At 40.4% G+C, this 18,723-nt stretch overlaps 1 protein-coding gene across 1 annotated transcript in view; it reads left to right on the top strand.

The window, feature by feature from the left end:
* GFRAL (GDNF family receptor alpha like) overlaps positions 1-18,723 on the top strand; it is a 73,902-nt gene that overhangs the window by 49,844 nt on the left and 5,335 nt on the right.

Raw genomic sequence — 18,723 nt, 5'->3', positions numbered from 1 at the left:
GGAAGTCTGTGTGTGGAGGGACTCATGAGCTGATTTAATTGGGGTAATTTCATGTCAGTTTACAGAGACACACAGCTTCTCATCTCCCTGAAGATTTCGCTAAGAGAGACATCAGACCTGGTTGTACCTTCCATCTTCATTGGCTAAGGTTCCGATCAGATACTATGTGGAATAATCTGGCAGGTTAGGAGCTCTCTTAGGAGCTTTCAAAATTCAAAACTCCCTTCAGGGCAGAGACATGGAAGGAGGGAGGGGGTACCTAAAGATTAGCCGATTCCAATGGAGATAAAAGCTGGCTTGAGTTTCTCTACTAGCTTTACGTGCATGCAAAAGTTCCCAATAAAATCCAGCTGGTTTAAATTTTGTCTGCAGACCTGAAACCCAGCAAATTTGGCTTGGCTTCTTGTTTTGCAGAAAACGCTTCACACAGAAATACCGAAGTGTCTAAACCCTCCACAGCAAAAGAAGGAGAACAGCTGTCCCCTACCTTCACTTTTCCCCAGGTCTACCCTTAAAGGCTCAGGTGAGGTGAAGGGAGAGGGAAAAGTCTGCCACCGAGCAGGAAAGATTCTGTGAACCATCCAGGACTGCCTTCGTCCTTTGGGCTAAGCCAAAAAGAAAAGATTAAAGAGTTGCCATTGATGAGTGAGACAACCCAGGTTTTGGCATCACTAGAGAAGGAAGGAGTATTTAAGATCATGGAGGGAAATGAAACAACAAAATGAGACTGTTACAGTTTGAACAATCACAGTCTCCAGTGTGTGAAAGCACAGTGCTATCTTTTCCATTTCCCACACTTGTGCTTTCCTTGGCTCCATACAAGCCCCCTGTTGCCCGTAATTGGGGATGGAGTCAGTGCCAGAGCTAAAGCAAGCAGGCTTTCCTTTTTACTTTCTGCGCATCATCATTGTGTATGTGAGGTAATAAAAATCATTTATTATGAGCATGTGTATTTCTGGCTTAAAGAGCCATGCATTCTTGTGACAACACTATAATAGCATCAAATATATTCCCATAAAACACCATATGTGGGCACTTAATGGTTCCTGGCCTGGCACCTACATGCTGGGATATCATCTTAAAGGAGGACTCCTACACACACACACACACACACACACACACACACACAGTCCGGTACTTACACAAATAAAATCCCTAACATGAGACAGGTGATAAGGGAGTAGAGAGTAGAGATTTTAAAATCCATTGATAATGACAATTGTTCCTCTTCTGTTAGTGTCAGATTGTCTTAAACCAGCTTCTAGAGTTCTTTTCAGCAAGAAAATCCTTCACAGCATTGCAAACATCAGTAAATATTCTTCCAGTCCCCAAGTTGCAAGAATGTCTTAGCATCACATTGGTATGTGGTGAGCTCTAAAAGCACCACTTAATTTTTATTCTTCTCATCCTTATTCTCTGGAAAGCACTTATTGGGATCTTGTGGTACAAATCACAATTAACAAATAGGGTTTCAAACGATAAAAGAATGTGGAATGGATGGAAGCTGCTTTGTCAGGCAATGTGAGTGTTTGGTGATGGTTTTAAAGCATGTGTCTGTGACTGTGAGTGTCCCTTCTGTCTTTTCTTTCTGCTGGCTTCTGGCGTAGGTTGGAACAGCTTCCTTTGGTTGCCACCGAGGTTGAACACTGGACTTTCCCAACTTGCAATATGCTTGGAGTCTGCCAGAACTCTGAGACTCACATTTTACTCTTGTATTAGCACCTGGGTCAGTTGGTCAGACACTGCAGGCATATGGTAGGGGCATTCAAAACAATTCAGATGCAGAAAGAAGATAGAGCCCACCAGTGTCTAATGGTACCTCTACTTCAGTTGGCCTTGGCCAGCAAGGAGATCCAACCAGTCCATCCTAAAGGAGATCAACACTGAATATTCACTGGAAGGAATGATGCTGAAGCTCCAATACTTTGGCCACCTCATGCGAAGAGCCAACTCATTGGAAAAGACCTAAATGCTGGGAAAGTTTGAGGGCAGGAGGAGAAGGGGCTGACAGAGGATGAAATGGTTGAATGGCATCACTGACTCAATGGACATGAGTTTGAGAAAACTGCAGGAGATAGTGAAGGACAGGGAAGCCTGGTATGCTACAATCCATGGGGTCACACAGAGTTGGACATGACTGAGAAACTGAGCAATGATTTCAGCTTGGAGTCAGGTAATCTGAAAGGAGGGAGGCCTTATCCATCAGACTGCAGAGCTCTCCACCAGGCTCCTCTGTCCATGGGATTCTCCAGGAATGCTGGAGGGGACTTCCATTTCCATCTCCAGGGGTTCCTCCCAACTCAGGGAATGAATCCAAATCTCCTGTTAGGTAGGTAGAATCTTTACCCCTGAGCCACCAGGAAAACCCTCTCTTCAAAGGGCACCTTATCTCAGGGATATACGGCTGTGTGTCCGTAAGTTCTGTGTGGGAAGACGCTAAGGGTGATGTTTTGAGTTTCTGAACAGCCATCATTTAGTATTTACGTCCCAAGCCTCTCACTCTTCCTAGTGTATCAGACAGCCTACAGTGTACAATGGTAGTTTGTTTAAAGTCCATATGGTAGTCATTACATCGAAAATGTACACTAAGCATATGTCTACAATCCTAATAGCTCTTTCCAACACTTGTACATGGCTGAGTTGACCCAGTTAATATTTCTCACAATTCTTTGGCCCTAACTCCCATTCCAACACCCCTCCTCTACAATGGAAATATTGTTGGTTTTAATTGCTTTTGTTCTTTTAACACTGCTAGGTAGCTGAAAGGTAACTTCAACTACCTTTCACCTGTGTGGTGGCTAGTTCTCTTACTGATCCAAGAAATTTTCCTTCTATTGATAAAACCAGCTTTGCAGTTACTATCCCTAACCTGGTCATGCCCACCCATTACTGATTTTTTTCGAAGACTTTATCTGTCAACCATAACTCCCCAACCTCTTCCTCTTTTTTCCTCGCTAAGAACTCTTAAGGCACTAGCTTACCATAGTATGGTTACAATCTGATCTGTTTCTTCCATCTTCAAAACCGTGTATTTTGGCCTGTCTACCAATGATTCTCCATCCTGACCGTGCTCTGAAAATGTCTGGAGAGCTTTTGAAATGAAGAATGTCTAGCACTTTATCCCCTTTTCTCCCTTGACCTCTAAAACTCGTAGTGATAAGGCCAAGGACTCTAATTTTAAATGCTGTAGTTAATGCTGATATCCAACCACAATCAAAACACACTTTTCAATGTAGTAAGAGGCTCCTATGTGGACCCTCTGCACTATGCTTGTCTCATTTCATCCTCACAATAAGTCAGTAAACATTTTCAACAAATAGAATAGGAAACTGGGCACAGAAGCGTGTTTGTTAAGTACCCCCGGTCACATATTTAGCATATTTTACATTTTTAAAATTTTATTTATGTGTTTTGGCCACCCTGGGTCTTTGATGCTGCATGAGGGCTCTCTCTGGTCGCTGCAAGCAAGGGCTGCCCTCTAGCTGTGGTGAGCGGGCTTCTCATCGCAGGGGCTCCTCCTGTTCTGGAGCACAGGCGCTAGGCACACAGGCTTCAGTGGTTGTGGTGCCGGGGCTTAGTTGCCCCAAGGCATGTGGAATCTTTCCAGACCAGAGATCAGACCCATGTCCCCTGCATTAGCAGGCAAGTTCCTAACCGCTGGAACACCAAGGAAGTCCCTTAACATATTTTAGAGCAAGGATTTGAGTCTGTGGCTTTAAATAAGAGTTGACCTCTCTCCACAGTCTATACTGTTCCTCACACTACTCTATTGTCTATACGTTCTGGTGAGAGTGAAAGTGAAGCCGCTCAGTCACGTCCGACTCTTTGCGACCTCATAGACTGTAGCCTGCCAGGCTCCTCCATCCATGGGATTCTCTAGGCAAGAATACTGGAGTGGGGCGCCATTTCCTTCTCCAGGGGATCTTCCCAACCCAGGGATCGAACCCAGGTCTCCCGCATTGCAGGCAGATGCTTTAACATCTGAGCCACCAGGGAAGCCTAGCCTCTCTTTATTTCCAGTTCTCATTATGACTATATTGGTTTATTTAATGTAAAAAAAAAAAAAAAAAAACAGCTGGGAAATCTTGTAATGCAAGTCAAAGGAGATTAGGAATAAAAATAATGGGGCCCTATTTGATTGTGGTATAGTTTAATCCCTGTAGAGATAATGATGTTACATCTCATATTTATTTTTAAGAGTAAGGTGAACTTGACACTGGGCTTCCCTGGTAGCTCAGCAATAAGTAATCCACCTACAAAGCAGGAGGTCAACAGGAGACACAGGTTTGATCCCTGGGTCAGGAAGATCTCCTGAAGGAAGAAATGGCAACCCCCTCCAGTATTCTTCCCTGGAAATCCCATGGATGGAGGAGCCTCCAACATGACTGAGTGATTGAGCTCACACTCACGAACTTGACATTAGCATTGGTGCATGAGAGAGAAGGAGAGACTGCATGACTATCCCATGGGCCAAAAGAGAAAAGCATTCTTATCCCTAAGATGAAGGCCATTCTTCAAAGGTCTCCCCACCTTTGTCCAAGTCAGGTCTCTGTCTTCTCTTTTCTCACCTTTCTTTAAACTTTTTTTCACTTTTTTATTCTCCCTCTACCTACCATTCAATTGAGAGACATAAGAGAGGAGAGAAGATAAAGAGGTAATATTATTAATAACCTACCTTCTGTTAACAATTTTCATTTGTGCTATATTATTACCCCCAAATGAGTCAGCTTTTGCAGGGGTAGGCAGTTAGGTACACTAATCAAAATTCAGTGACTTATAAACCCAAAGACTGATTTCTAGCTTCTGTCACGTGTAGGCAGCTCTGGACTGTTAGCTGAGGCTCTGCCCCCCATTTCTACACTTAGGCTAAAGGCATGGCCACTCTTTGGAACATGACATTCTCATGGCAGAGACAAAAACCAAGCAATGGACTCACTCAAGCCTCTGCTTGAATATAACATACACATTGCCTCTGCTCATATATTTTACTAATTCAAGTCAAGGTCAAGCCCAATGGCAGTGGGCTAATAAACAGATTCTTCCCAAATAAAGTGGTCCTCTAAGTCACATGGCATGGGTGATGGGCATATAATCCTTTAGAGTGAAAGAGGAGTCAATCTTCCTGCAAAATAATACAATCTAAGGGGAGGGATAGGTTAGGAGTTTGGGATTAACAGATATACACTGCTGCTGCTGCTAAGTCGCTTCAGTCGTGTCCGACTCTGTGTGACCCCATAGACGGCAGCCCACCAGGCTCCCCTCTCCCTGGGATTCTCCAGGCAAGAACACTGGAGTGGGTTGCCATTTCCTTCTCCAGTACATGAAAGTGAAAAGTGAAAGTGAAGTCGCCCAGTTGTGTCCAACCCTCAGCGACCCATGGACTGCAACCTTCCAGGCTCCTCCATCCATGGGATTTTCCAGGCAAGAGTACTGGAGTGGGGTGCCATTGCCTTCTCCAAGATATACGCTACTGTATATAAAAAAATAAGAACCTACTGTATAGCATAAGGAGCTATATTCAATATTCAGTGATAAATCATAACAGAAAAGAATCTGAAAAAGTATATATATGCATATCTTAATCACTTGGCTGTACACCTGAAATTAACACACTTTGTGACTCAACTGTACTTCAATTTTAAAATCAAGTAAAATCATACAGTCTATCTCAAATCCCTTTCTACATGTGAGCAGCCTGCAGCTCAGAGATTAAGGTAACTTGTCCAAGGCTGTTGCAGCCAGTGGATGACTCAACTAAGACTGTGATGGAGTTCTGGTTCCAAAGCCAGGGTTCTTTACCCTGAGGTTGAAAAGTAGACAGGTAAGCATTACAGTTCTGCCCTCTACGACTCTTTTATCATTCACTTCAAATCTATTCTGGTACATTGCGTCCTCTCAAGAACCTAAAGGTCATTTTTTATTTAACTCTGTACTTTTCATATCAAGTAATACTCTAAATTAGATAATATTTTTAAATGGTGTAATTTATTGAGCACTTATTTTGTACCAAACACAGTTCTGAACTCTTGTTACATACTTTCAATTTTTAATTAAATTTTGTGGTTGGCATTATCCCATTTTCAGGAGAGGAGAGGAGCAGTAAGTTACCCAAAATGACACTGTCGGAGTGAGAAAGACTCCAGATCTGATTCTGATGCTTCTGCTACTCTGCCCTGCATGACTCTGATTTCCAACAGACATCACTTTGTGAAATATGCCCTTACACTGGGTCTCTTCTCTGCTCTAGCTTCTCCCACAGATTTTCAGTTTTCACCTTCTCAAGCCTAGACTGCTACTGTCCCTTCCTCCTTACATCTCTCTACCAAGGATAGACGAATTCTCAAACTCTGTCCTTATTTCTGTGGGCTTCCCATGGCCCTTGCTTTCATTCCTTCCACATCTAAAGGCCTTTATTCAATTTTCAAGGACACCCAGAATGTAAATTAGCCTTATTTCCCACCATTCATCAGAAGTGTCCCTTTCCCCGAGATGTCCCTTGTCAATTCCCACTGCACATGAATCACATTTTCACCTTATCCGAAATTACATCAAGAACAGGGTCATGTATCATCCTACAAATATACACCATGTTAAGTGCCATGGTCCTAGTCTTGAAGTAGGAAATAATTACTCAACTGGGAGATCATTCAGTTCAGTCCAGTTCAGTCACTCAGTCGTGTCTGACTCTTTGCGACCCCATGAATCACAGCACCCCAGGCTTCCCTGTCCACCACCAACTCCCAGAGTTCACTCAAACTCATGTCCATCGAGTCGGTGATGCCATCCAGCCATCTCATCCTCTCTCATCCCTTTCTCCTCCTGCCCCCAATCCCTCCCAGCATCAGGGTCTTGTCAAATGAGTCAACTCTTCGCATGAGGTGGCCAAAGTATTGAAGCTTCAACTTCAGCATCAGTCCTTCCAGTGAACACCCAGGACTGATCTCCTTTAGGATGGACTGGTTGGATCTCCTCGCAGTCCAAGGGACTCTCAAGAATCTTCTCCAACTTACTTGGGTCCAATATGCTGGTTCTATCCTATGGTCCTGTGGACATTTATAGGTGACTAGGTATAAATGATCCATAAACTCCTAGTTCTGCTGGAATGGCTCTCTGAAGTAGGCAGCAGATTCTAAATTCTCCACATCCCACGTGGACAAATTTAGGAATTGAAGAATAGCAGATACATTGACAGTAAACCTGGAATTAATGTTGCATCATGCCAACCACTCCAAGAGGCAATGAGAGTAGCAGTCAGCCTTCTCCCAAACCACAGGCTGAAAATTTTGCTTGACTCCCTGGAGTAGAGAACAAGAGAAATTTTGGTGTCAGGTGCTTGGAAATACGTGCACTTAGTAGAGGAAAGGATTATAAATTAGTACCTAAATTAGTACCTACGTTGATGGACACAGAACACTATCTGTATGGTGTTCTATGAACTTCTGTTGACTAAATACAAATAAGAATCCTTGATAAACATCTTATGCCCACACAAATACATAAATATTTGTCTATAAATAATGTAGGTCTGTGCTTTACAAAAATTTTTAATGGATTCCCAGATATAACCTACAGAGAAAATAAATTTTGGTAAAGTGTGCCCCACTGGTATAGCTAAAAACAAATTTTGAAAATATTTGCATAAAAAAAGCCCATGATTTATTCTGTGTAATCTAGAAATTTCTGAAGTCATTTACTTATGGACTTTTTTATTTTCTAGCACATGAAAGTATTCTTCAGAGCTAGTGTTTCATGGTACAGCTTAGAAAACTTTGCCTCTCCTAACAAACTTTCACTTTACTGTGTCTACCTGGAGTCAGGTTTCTGAAATCGAAAATGATAAGATGTTCTACTTCAGTCAGTTGGCCCCAGGAGATCTTTCCATGGAAAGGAAGCAAGGGAGAAATGAAAGGAAGGGGAAAAAAGAGGAGAAAAGTAACCATCTCGGGACTTCCCTGGTTGGTCTAGTGGCTGCTGCTGCTGCTACTAAGTCGCTTCAGTCGTGTCCGACTCTGTGCGACCCCATAGACGGCAGCCCACCAGGCTCCCCGGTCCCTGGGATTCTCCAGGCAAGAACACTGGAGTGGGTTGCCATTTCCTCCTCCAATGCATGAAAGTGAAAAGTGAAAGTGAAGTCGCTCAGTCGTGTCCGACTCTTAGTGACCCCATGGACTGCAGCCCACCAGGTCTAGTGGCTAAGACTCCTTATTTCCAATGCAGGGAGCCCAGATTCAATCCCTGATCAAGGAACTAGATCCCACATGCCGCATGCAACTAAGACCCAGCACAGCCAAATAAATATATGAAAAAAGAAAAATAACTATCAAAGGAATCCCTTTTCTTATCCTTATTGCCCTTCCCTTCCCACGAGTGTACTTTGTTCTCATAGAAGTCCCCAAGAGCTCTCTTACTTTAATATTAGTTTTCACTATCAAAAAACCTCACAAACATAGATGTTGCTAGTCTCATTTTACAAATAGGAAAAGTGGAACTCAGATAAATTCTCAAAATTCTTGCTGTTAGTTATCTCCTTTACTAATGACCAAGATGTTTAATCTTTGCCCATCAGTGAAGAAACCAGACAAAATTAATCATCAAGTGAAATAGCTTCTTAATAGATTTTTGTTGGCCAAGTACCCATATGCATTGCAGTTGGGACAATGAATTTGCATTTTAAGAAGTGGAGACAATATGTGAAAATATGTGATTAATGTGAAGATCCTTGGCTAACATCAGTTAAAGATGAGAAAGAACTAAATATAATATAATTTTATGGTGTGGTGGTTCGGTCACTAAGTCGTGTCCGACTCTTATGGCCCCTTGAACTGTAGTCCACCAGGGTCCTCTGTCCATGGGATTTCCAGGCAAGAAATCTGAAGTGGGTTGCCACTTCCTTCTCCAGGGGATCTTCCCAACCCAGGGATCGAATCTCTGTCTCCTGTATTGTAGGTGGCCTCCTTTCCTTTTTCACAGGCAGATTCTTTACCACTGAGCTACCATACCATGTATGTCATTAGGCAGTGACAGATGTGCTATTTTAGATGTGAAAGTTGCTAATATACACTTTCTGCCATTAGATAACTGCATGGACATGGCATTGTGACATTCATGTTATATTGTAAACTAGATGGATATGGTGTCTATTCTTAAGAAGGGTGCCGTCTAAGGAAAATTAACAGCATTTATCATACTTTGGTCGTCAACTTCTCCCTGAAGACTTACAAATGTATGTGCAGTGAAGAAATACTGCAATTAAACTTTTTTTTCCATTTTAAAACTCAATAACTTACAAAGCTTTCTGAATCATCTCATCATTCCAAATAACTGTGAAGACTCTCCAAAAATGTATCTCTATCCTTTATTTTATTTCCCTCCCTTTCCCTTGGTGTTTTCCATCAGCTCATGAAAACATTGTGTACCCCAGCCAGACAAACTCTTATACAGTTCCAAAAGGCTAGATACTAGTGAATCTGTTAATTCCAAATGTGGACATTAGAAAGCTATCTGGACAATTAATGGCATTATCACATATACTTTTTTTTTTTTCAGTGAAAATTCATTAAGTTTTTTATTTTTATTTTTTTACTTTACAATATTGTATTGATTTTGCCATACATCAACATGAATCTGGTATACATGTGTTACATATACTTTTTCATTAAAAAATTTTGTACACAAAATCCTCCATATATGAAAACATAAACTTATAAAATTGATAAGGTATAGTGTAAGTTATTTCTATTCTTAGCTTACATTTGTCTTATTACAAGATCTCCTAGTATTTATATAATTCAAGATAAAAGTTACTTGAAAACGTTCAACTTTGGAAACACATTTTATTCTATTAAACTCATGCCAGATATTGACAGATTTAAACCATGGGTTGCTTTATATTTTTTATCTGAGACTCAGTTGTATTGATGTAGATGTATGCTAAAGCAAGCAAAAAAATAGTCAAGTCTGATTTTAAATAGTTACACTGAGCTTTTGTGTATTATTCTTTGTATGCCCTTTGCCTAGTGAATATTCTGGAAAGTTTTACATATGGTCCTAACTCTACATCTGTAAAAACAGAAATATTCTATTGATATCAAAATCTAAGGCAACCACCTTGAAAATTACGGCATTCTTTTTTTTTTTTCCTATTTCTGTTAAATGTCAAAGTTAGAGTGGTGATTTATTTGATGACCTTGAAAATGATGAACATATCTCAAAGGTATGTGCAAGACACTGAAAAATCCTACAGCTACATATGAGACATTTTATTAGATTTTATGTCTTCTATTGTGAATTTTGGCAACAGAAATATATTTACATATACTTTTTTCCACTTTAAGACTCAAACTTACAGATATAACCATAGACATTTGTGATCACATATTACTAAATGTTTCTTACTGTATAGCACTATCAAATTCAACTGGTCTTTATTATTTTTCAAATCTATTTCCTTTTTTTTTAAATCTATTTTCTAATCCAGTTGGCCGCTACATTGGAAAAAGCTGAAAATGTTTTACATGTTTTTGTAGTCTCCATAGATTTTTAAAATATATAATTGATAAAAAAATTTTTGCCACAAATCACATTTTCACCATTCATCGACTCTGTGACCTTGGGCAAATATTCTGAGTTCCTTTAAGACAAGCTAATATTTCCTGTGTAGCTAGTCATTCTAAAATTTAAACAGTGTCTGTCAAAGTGCCTTGTAAAGTATTGATATTAAGCCATATACATGGAAGTGAAGCATTTTGTATGTTGCCTTAGTATGTACGTGCACATTCTCTCCCATTCTATGTACAGATATATGAATATATATATATATATATGTAGATATATATTATATTATATTTGCCAGAAGCAGCAGCAGCAGCACCTGAGAAGTTTTAAGAGATTCAGAATCTCTGCATTATCCCAGATCTACTGAATCCAAACTGGCATTTTAAGATATACAGAGATTCGTATTAATGTTTGAAAAGCATGACTATGTGGCCTGCTTACAGTGTGATTTCTCGCTCCCTCTTTTTCTCCCCACAAACACAGATATGCACGCAAGAGTCAGAAACTAGGCAGCAATGCCAAGGAAGGAAAGTAGATTCCTCACCTTGAGTTGATAAAAGAGCAGTCTGAAAGCTACTTTCCATTCTAATTTGAACTGACCATCAATCGTATTTGGAAGAGTAGAAAGTATTAAATGGCTCATTCCTGAGATGGCGATGACAGTCAAGAATGAGGCAGAATGCATCACTGCAGAAATTTTGACTAAAATAGTCTAAGAAGTCCCACCAAATTTTGTAATTCTGGCCTACATGCAAATCTGTGTATTTACAGATACATTCATGTATGCATGCCACTTCAGTTGTGTCTGACTCTTTGTGACCCTATGGACTGTAGCTCACCAGGCTCCTCTGTCGTTGGATTCTCCAGGCAAGAGTACTGGAGAATGCCCTCCTCCAGGGGATCTTCCTGACCCAGGGCCTGAATCTGAACCTATGTCTCTTATGTCTCCTGCATTGGCAGGCAGGTTCTCTACTACTAGTACCTCTTGGGAAGCCCCTACAGATAGATTCTGTTCCTATTTTCAATCTCTACCCTTAGAGTCATGTTGTATGAGTGCCATACTGCAGATGACAGACTTCTGTTTTAGTTTCAACTTTTAAAATCATAGCTTTCTAACACGATGTTGATCAAATCTAGTGTCAGTTATCAGAAATAGTATAATTGGCATTCCAAAAGCCATTTCTTGTGACTATTTCATTATTTGCAGAAACTATTGAAGAAATGTGAGTATTTGAGATATCTTAGTAATGCAGTTGAAACTCACCCTAATCACAGCAAATCCATTAGATGTGTGAACACTACTGTCATTCAATCATGGATAAAAGAGCAGTTACCAGGCTTGTCAATGTAGTCCTTGTCTCACACTGAACTTCTGGCTCATGACAAGGATCAAGGCAAATGCTCTTGAAGGTACGTGTGCTCAGTCACTCAATTGTGTGCAACTCTTCATGACCCCATGGACTGTAGCCTACCAGGCTCCTCTGTCCATGGAATTTTCCAGGCAAGAATACTGGAGTGGGTTGCCATTTCCTATTCCAGCTCTTAAAGATTTATTAATTCATTTATATGTGCCCTGGTTTTGACATACAGAAAGCTATACATGTTTAATACAAACAGTTTGATGAGTTTGAAGATATTGCAGATACTGTAAAACCATCACCATAATCTGTATCACAAGCATATCCATCACCTTTAAGGTGTCCTGCTGTTCTCCATTATTATTATTTGTTTGGCCCAAGCTGCATGGCATAAGGGGTCTTAGTTCCCCCATCAGGAACTGAACCTGCGCCCCCTGCATTGGAAGCATGGAGACTTCACCATGCTTCACTGATCATGATGATCCACTTCACTGGATCATCAGGGAATTCCTTTTATTTGTGTGATAATGTAAACAAGCAGGACCTTGTGGGCCTTTCCCGGGGCAGACCCCCTTCTTTAGCTCCTAACATCTGATGCATATTTTATGAGTTTTTCAGATGCTAAGAGTAAGAGAGAGTAAAGTCGCTTACTCGTGTCAGACTCTTTGCAACCCCATGGACTATAGCCTATCAGGCTCCTCAGTCCATGGGATTTTCCAAGCAAGAATACTGGAGTGTGTTGCCATTTCCTTCTCCAGATGCTAAAACCACCACCAAATGAAGGAAATTAACTACTTGATGACCATGAGCATGTAGTCTGGACCTTCTGGTGCCTAAGGATTGATGACGTTAACTGCCCAGCTAGCTCAGTATCAACCAATCAGAGAACTGTGCACAAGCTGATCGCATACCCTGTGACCCCTCCCTTCACCTGGCCTTTAAAAACACTTCCCTACAGGGATTGTGGGGTATTTTGAGCGTAAGCCACCTGTTCTCCTTTCTGGGCTCTGCAGCAAAACTTTCTGTGTTCCAAATTCTGATGTTTTGGTTTGTTTGCCATCACTGTGCATCAGGTTCACGAACTTTCCTTTGGCACCATTTTGAACATTAAACCTAAGATGTTGTTGTTGAGTCGCCCAGTTGTGTCGGACTGTTTGTGACCCCATGGACTGCAGTATGCCTGGCCTCCTTGTCCCTCACCATCTTCCGGAGTTTGTCCAAGTTCATGTCCATTCCATCAGAGGCCGTCCAGCCATCTCATCCTCTGATGCCCTCTTCTCCTTCTTTTTCCAGCCTCAGAGAGTTTTCCAGTGAGTTGGCTGTTCGCATCAGATGACCAAAATACTGGAGCTTCAGCATCAGTCCTTCCAGTGAATATTTAGGGTTTATCTCCTTTAAGATGGACTGGTTTGATCTCCCTGCAGTCCAAGGGACTTTCAGTTTTCTCCAGCACCACAGTTCAAAGGCATCAATTCTTTGGCTTTCTACCTTCTTTATGGTCCAGATCTCACAACCATACATGACCACTGGGAAGACCATAGTCTTGACAACGTGGACTTTTGTTGGCAGAGTAATGTCTCTGTTTTTCAACACGCTATCTAGGTTTGTCATTGCTTTCTTGCCAAGAAGCAATCGTCTTCTGATTTCATGGCTGCAGTTACTGTCTGCAGTGATTCTAAAGCTCAAGGAGAGGAAATCTGTCAGTACTTCCAACTTCTCCCTTCTATTTTCCATTCAGTATTGGGGCCAGATGCCATGATCTTGGTTTTTTATAAACCTAGTCTTAAGCTGGCTTTTTCACTCTCCTCCTTCACCCTCATCAAGAAGCTCATTAGTTCCTCTTCACTTTCTGCATTAAAGTGGTATCTGTGGTTGCTGATGTTTCTCCAACCTATCTTGATTTCAGCTCGTAACTCATTTAGCCCAGTGTTTCTCATGATTTGCTCAGCTCAGTGTATTGGTTACACAAACAGGCTGACAGCAGACAGCCCTGTCGTACTTCTTTCTCAATCTTGAACCAATCAGTTGTTCCATACAGGCTTCTAACTGTTGCTTCTTGACCCACATCCAGGTTTCTCAGGAGATGGGTAAGATGGTCTGGTATTCCCATCTAAGAGCTTTCCACAATTTGTCATGATCTACACAGTCAAAGGCTTTAGCGTAGTCTTTGAAACAGATAGATGTTTAACTGAAATTCCCTTGCTTTCTCTATAATCCAGTGAATGTTGGCAATTTGATCTCTAATTTCTCTTTCTTTTCTAAACCAGCTTGGACATCTGGAAGTTCTTGGTTTGCATAATGCTGAAGCCTCAAATGCAAGATTTTAAGCATGACCTTACTAGCATGCGAGATGACTGCAATTGTCTGATGGTTAGCACATTCTTTGGTACTACCCTTCTTGGGAAATGGGATGAGGATTGACCTTTTCTGGTCCTGTGGCCACTGCTGGGTCTTCCAGATTTGCTGACATAATGAATGTACCTAGATGGCATCGTCCTTCAGGGATTTGAATAGTTCTGCTGGACTTTCATCACATCCCCTAGCTTTATTAACAGCAGTGCTTCCTCAGGCCCATTTGACTTCACCCTCCAGAATGTCTGGCCCTGGATGACTAACCACTCCATCACAGTAATACAGTTCATTGAGATCTTTTTTATACAGTTCTTCCATGTATTCTTTCCATCTGTTCTTGATCTCTTCAGTGTCTACTAGGTCTCCACCATTTTTATCCTTTACTGTACACTTCTTTGGGCAGAATGCTCCCATGATGTTTCTAGTTTTCCTGAAGAGCTCTCTAGTCTTTCCCCTTTTATTGTTTTCTTCTATCATTAAGGATTGTTCATGGAAGAAGGCCTTCTTGTCTCTTCTAGTTATTTTTTGGAACTCTGGGTTTAATTGGATGTAACTTTCTCTCTCTCCCTTGCTTTTCACTTATCTTCCTTCTTCTGCTATTTGTAAAGCCGCCTCAGGTAACTACACTGTCTTTGCTTTCCTTTTTCTTTGGGATGGTTTTGTTCACCACCTCCTGTACAGATCTCTGTCCATAGTTCTTCAAGCACACTGTTAACCAGATGTAGTCCCTTGAATCTATTCGTTGCCTCTACTGTGAATTCATACAGGATGCAAGTCTTACCTTGCTGGCCCATTGTATTTCCTGTTTTTCTTTAATTTAAGCCTGAATTTTGCCATGAGAAGCTGATGATCTGAGCCACTGTCACCTCTGGGTCTTGTTTTTGCTGACTGTACAGCTTCTCCATCTTTGCCTACAAAGAATGTGATCAATTTGATTTTGGTATTGACCATCTAGTGATGCCCGTGTATAAAGTCTCTTGTGTTGTTGCAAAAGGGTATTTTCTATGACTAGTGCATTATATTAGCAGATTTCAGTTAACTTTTGCCCTACTTCATTTTGTTCTCCAAGGCCAAACTTGTCTGTTGTTCCAGATATATCTTGACTTCCTACTTTTGCATTCCAATCCCCAATGATGAATAGGACATCTTTCTTTAGGTGTTATTCTAGGAGGTCTTCTAGGTCTTCATAGAACTGATCAACTTCAGTTTCTTTGGTGTCCACGGGAGGGGCATGACTTGGATTTCTGTGATGTTGAATGGCTTGCCTTGGAAACAAACCGAGATCATTCTCTCATTTTTGAGGTTGCACCCAAGTACTGTATTTAGGACTCTTGTTGATTATGGGAGCTACTCAGTTTATTCTGTGGGATTCTTGCCCACAGTAGAAGATATAATGGTCATCTGAATTAAATTCACCCATTCCCGTCCATCTTAGTTCACTGATTCCTAGGATGGCAATGTTTATTCTTACCATCTCCTATTTGACCACATCCAATTTTGCTTGATTCGTGGACCTAATATTTCAGGTTCCTATGTAACACTGTTCTTTGCAGCATTGGATTTTACTTTCCTCACCTGACACGTCCACAACTGAGTGTCATATTCACTTTGAGCCAGACGCTTCATTCATTCTGGGACTATTGGTAATTCTGCTCCACTCTTCCCCAGTAGCATGCTGGACACCTTCAGACCTGGGGGACTCATCTTTTGGCGTCACATCTTTTTGGTCTTTTATACAGTTCATGAGGTTCTCATGGCAAGTATCCTGGGGTGATTTGTTCCCTCTTCCAGAGGATCACGTTTTGTCAGAACACTCTACTATGACCCATCAGTCTTGGGTGGCCCTGCACAGCATGACTCATAGCTTCATTGAGTTTCACAAGCCCTTTTGTGATCCAAGAAGGGGACTGATCCGCGACGGGTAACCTAGGATCTACTCTTTCTGGAAAAATGTAAGCATTGTTAACAATAGGCCCTATGGTATACAATAGATTCCTAGACTCATTCATTTTGCATAACTGAAATGTTATACCCATTGACTACATAACCCAAGTTTCTGTGTCACCCCAGCCCCTGGCAACTACCATGAGTTTAGCCACAGTAGGAGAAGATAAACCTAAGACATACTTTTCTTTGAAGTTTATGAATTAAATAAAATAATATGCCTTGTTGATTCCTGTTATAACTGCTTAAGGGAAGCATATTACTTAGTTGGTTTAGTTTCAAGGCATACATTTTAGTAGCAATGGTATTATATCTATGGTAGGTGTTTAATCTTGATTTATCATATTAATAATGTATAGGCTTTTCAGATTTGTAACTGCTGATATATTTTCCATTCTCCCAGCAGCAATGCCCCTTCAATCCACTTTAGAAGGAGGATTTCATACACTGAGGATTCAAAGAGTCCATGATGTATGGAATCTCAATCCTGATCATTGCTGCTGCTGCTGCTGCTCAGTCGCTTCAGTCGTGTCTGACTCTGTGCGACCCCATAGACAGCAGCCCACCAGGCTCCCCCGTCCCTGGGATTCTCCAGGCAAGAACACTGGAGTGGGTTGCCATTTCCTTCTCCATTGCATGAAAGTGAAAAGTGAAAGTGAAGTCATTCAGTCGCAACCGACTTGTAGCGACCCCATGGAATGCAGCCTACCAGGCTCCTCCATCCATGGGATTTTCTAGGCAAGAGTACTGGAGTGGCTTGCCATTGCCTTCTCCATCTGATCATTAAGTGAAGCAATTAAAAACTCATTTCTAATTTGGGATTTAATATACCTTCAGGTGAGACAGTATTGACCAAATTAGAAATAACACCAGGCCAAGGATACACAAGAGTATCCTTTAATTTTCCTTCTCAATAAGATGTTGTCATGGTATTGGTGCTGTTTATTTAAACTTAGAAAGAAGACAAAAGAATTTTAACTATGCCATGGGATTCATTAATAGGAATGAATCCAGAGTTTGGGGTTAACATGTATACACTACTATATATAAAAGAAATAACTAACAAGGACCTACTGTATAGCATAGGGAACTATATTCAATATCTTGTAATAACCTATAATGGAAAAGAGTCTAAAAATAATGTAGATAGTGCTAAGTCTCCTTTGTCCATGGGATTCTCCAGGCAAGAGTACTGGAGTGGGTTGCCATTTCCTTCTCCAAAAAATAATGTATATATACATATATATGTGTGTGTGTGTGTGTGTGTATATATATATATATATATAATTTATTAACTTTTAATTAAGGATAAGCACAATACTGTTAGCTTCTGTCATACATCAACATGAAATATATAAATATACATATAAAACTGAATCATGTTGCTGTACACCTGAAACCACCACAACATTGTAAATCAACTGTACTTCTATTAAAGAAAGACAGATACATTAATATATTTTAAAAATTATTCTATGAAAATGTTCCTTCCATCAAATTTTTCTCCCAATCAGAGTCTTCTGGGTTATGCTTTAATTGAAGGTTGACAAATCTGTAGTTTGTACTCAAGTTAATTTGTCTCAAGAACTCTGACATTTATTTTTAAATCATGACTTTGTGTTTGATCCACCACATTTTTTACAATGCATTTACTACTTCATATAAATTATACAAAGTAGAGGTTTGGTCTGCATCAGCTCTCAGCCACTGCTATGTAAGATTTTTGGAAGAAAAAAAAAGACAGAAATGATCCCATCTCTGTAGCTCATTTGGGGAGAATACTATTTAAATTTGTTCTTACTGTAAGGCTGAAATTAATCTTGATTTCCCATCAAATGTACAGGGATTTTACAATATAGTTCATAATATAATATAATTCCTCTAGGGGAGGAGTTAAGATAAACAAGTCACAGACAATGTTTATCTATAAATATAGCAGATGGTGTGGGACTGAGGTCGGTTATTAACTCTGCCGACTTTAATTTCATGGTTATAAAACACAGTAAGCCTCACTGTTTATAAAAGGTGGGGGACAATCTCCAATGGGCTGCAGTAGCCAAGAAACCCTCTGTAACATTAATCTCTTCTAACTGATATTTGGTATTCTCCCAGGGTACAATATTTAAGATTGTGGAGTGACTGCTAGTCACATTAAAATTTTCACTGGGATCATTAGCTAGCATTTCTGTCATTGATCTATTATAACTTTGTTAATGAGTTCCATGTGAGTGAAATTTAGTGAATGAGACAATTCTTTCTAAGCCTTACTAGGTGAATGTTTAACAATTACCTTAGGCTGTTATATATCTAAAAGATAGCCTGATTAATCAAAATCCTACCTTTTTTCTACTATAAAGGTGAATTGTAATACCTAACTAGGCAAAATGTACTGAGGGGTAGAATTTCATAAAGGAAAGCCATAGAATCATTGGAATAATCAGCCAATGCACATTACATACATTTACATTTAATGAATCACCTAAAATGTCACAAAACACCATAGAATTTAAAAGAG

This window comes from Bos grunniens, chromosome 23 (genome assembly GCF_055505025.1).
Source record: "Bos grunniens cultivar Pamir isolate PY7600 chromosome 23, Bosgru_T2T1.0, whole genome shotgun sequence".
Lineage (NCBI taxonomy): Eukaryota > Metazoa > Chordata > Mammalia > Artiodactyla > Bovidae > Bos > Bos grunniens.
Note: the sequence above shows the minus strand (reverse complement) of the source record. Positions and strands in the feature narration are given on the sequence as shown.